Below are 2,825 nucleotides of genomic sequence, written 5' to 3'. Positions count from 1 at the left end.
CATTTTCCTGTGATTGGTTTGTTTACATCTTAGCTTCCTGCTCCATTAAAAGGGAGTGGGATGGTTCAGAAATGATTAGGCAGTGGTTAGGATGTTCTCCATGGTTTGAACAAACCCATGAAAACACTTCAGAGGAATTCTATCCTATCTGGACGTGTGGTATACCTCTATGATTTCATCACTTGGGAGGCTGAAGCAGTGTTTTAAGTTAAAGCTAGACATAGTGAGATATGTTTTTAAAAAGCTAAACATTCATGGAAGAAAGTAGTGAAGTTTCCTTGGAAAAACAGAATAATTTTCTTTTTAGTACTGAGGATGAAACTAGGGTCTTTCTTACACACACGTACCTAGATAGGTTTCACTATTCTGAGATGAGAAGAATTGGCAAGCATTGGAGTTTACAGCTGTATCCTTAGGATTGTCTGGGGACTGGAGGGCTCTGAATGCTAAACACACACTCTGCAACTGCCTTCCTGCATGCTTTTTTTTTTTTTTCCCTAAACCATAGAGCCTCTGTGGCTCATAGGACAGACACATCCTATGCTTTCCTTCTGTATGTTTCAGTCATTGTGCTTAGGTCCTGAATTTGTGATCTGGTGCCTCAGTGCAGTTAGGCTTACAGTCTGGCTTACACAGGCTGTAAGCTGCATTCAGTGCTGGCATTCTTCCACTGTGTACTAAGTTGTTACATAATGCTCTTTTTTTTTTTTTAAATATACATGGATTCTGGAGATCAAACTTAAGTGGCCAGGCTTGCACTGTTAGCCTCTGCGGGGCCCCTTCACCTTAATTTATTTTTTATATTTTAATTTTTTTTTAAAGATTCATTTATTCATACATACAGTGTTCTGTCTGCATGTGTCCTTGCAGGCCAGAAGAGGGCACCAGATCTTATTATAGGTGGTTGTGAGCCACCATGTGGTTGCTGGGATTTGAACTCAGGACCTCTGGAGGAGCAGTCTGTACTCTTAACCACTGAGCCATCTCTCCAGCCTGTCATAATGCTCCTTTTAAACATTTCACTGATAGGGATTGATCCTCAGACTCTGCCACAAAAGTGTGCTTCCACTGACCCACACTCATAGCTTTCCCACATCCGGTTTTTAGAATTATGTACTTTGATGGAAAACAGTTCAGTTTAGCACTTTCTACCCTTAAGCATGTAACTATTTAATTGTTCAGGATACTTTCACATTCCTGTCTTCAGGTTTGTATAAAACTATGTGATCCAAAGCCATAACCAGGGTGGATGGCTGTGTGGACAATAGCACTGGGCTCCTTTAGCACATGACACGTTCTGCTGACAGCACCCACACATCAGTTGTCTCACAGCTGCCTGTAATGCCAGCTCCAGGGATCTCATGTGTGTTTTAGGCACTTGCACTCACATAAATCCTAATAAAAATTAAAAAGCCATAATCTCAGTACATGTGAGGCTAAGACAGGACTGCCATGAATTCAAGATTAACCTAGGCTGTGCAGTGAGTTCCAGGCCAACCTGAGTTGCAGAGGGAGCATCTGTGTTGTGATCGATTGGCCTAGGAGCCACGCAACTGCCATTCTGGGGAGTTCAGCTGAGCCCCTTGTAAAAGAATAATCCCAGCTGGGCTTGTGACTATTTGCATCCAGCCACAGGGATGAGAAGGTGGTGAGAGGCAGCTGTCACCTGTATGCAAGTCTGCCTTAACTGCATGGGGCTTCAGAATAGTTAGGCCTGGGAAGACTAGGGGAGGGGGCCTCTTGTTCCTGCTAAGTAAAGACCTTCCAGATACAGCTGGTTGGGTGGGGGCACTCACATTTCTGTAGGTAAACCCTCACCTGTTGAGGATTGTCTCAGCATGGTTGTGTGGGTTCACGTGGATCTGTGGAAAGAAGATTCAGAGACACCTAAAAGAATGAATCTAGCCTTTCTGGGCTGCAAGAGGGTCCAGCCTGTAAGGACTGAAGCACTTTTCCCTTAGCCCAGGGCATTTTTATATTCTATTAGCTAGTTAATTTCTGTATGCTCAAAACAACCTGGAAGGAACTCCCAAAGACACAATGCCAAGTGTAAATTCCTTGATTTCTCATGGCTTTCCGGGTTTCCTGAATCAAGTTTTGCATAGGCCTTTGGTCCTTGGAGACTCTGACAAGATTCACATAGGGCAAATAAGGAACAAAGGAGTGGTTAAAGGAAGGATGGATTAGGGCTAGGTGCTACTGCTCTCTGGAGCTGGGCCAGGAGCAGCTCAGCTGGAATGCAGTCACACTCACCCAGTGCTCTAAGAAAGTCCAAAACCTCATCCCACTCTGCGGAGTGAATTTTAGTGGAGCCATGCTGAGGTGGTCCCTGGACCTCAGGTGTCCTCTTGGTGTTCTACACAAACCTAGAATTAACAAGCTAGAGTCATCTAGAAAGAGGAACCTTCATTTGAGAAAATGCCTCCATCAGACTGCCTGTAGGCAAGTGTGCAGGGAGTTTTCTTGATTAATGATTGATGAGGAAGGGCACAGCTCACGGGCAGTACCACCCCTAGGCAGGAGGTCCTGCACACTATAAGGAAAGCTAGCTATTCAAGCTAATGTTGTCATTGGCCTCAAGTTTCTGCCCTGACTTCCCTTCAATCTCAATCTATCAGACCTCTGAAACAATGGATCCCAAAGAAATTAATTTCTCCAGGAATCTCATGCTGGAAGAAGGAAAAGACACCAGCCAGAAAGAGAACTTGTCTCCAGGAGAGATTTCAGAGTTCTGACAACTTACGAGACCACAGAATGAGACTAAAGTCCAGATGATGGGTTGACCCAAATCAACAGGAATAAGGGCCTTGAACACCAAGGTCAGT

This window comes from Onychomys torridus, chromosome 8, assembly GCF_903995425.1.
Source record: "Onychomys torridus chromosome 8, mOncTor1.1, whole genome shotgun sequence".
Taxonomy (NCBI): domain Eukaryota; kingdom Metazoa; phylum Chordata; class Mammalia; order Rodentia; family Cricetidae; genus Onychomys; species Onychomys torridus.
Note: the sequence above shows the minus strand (reverse complement) of the source record.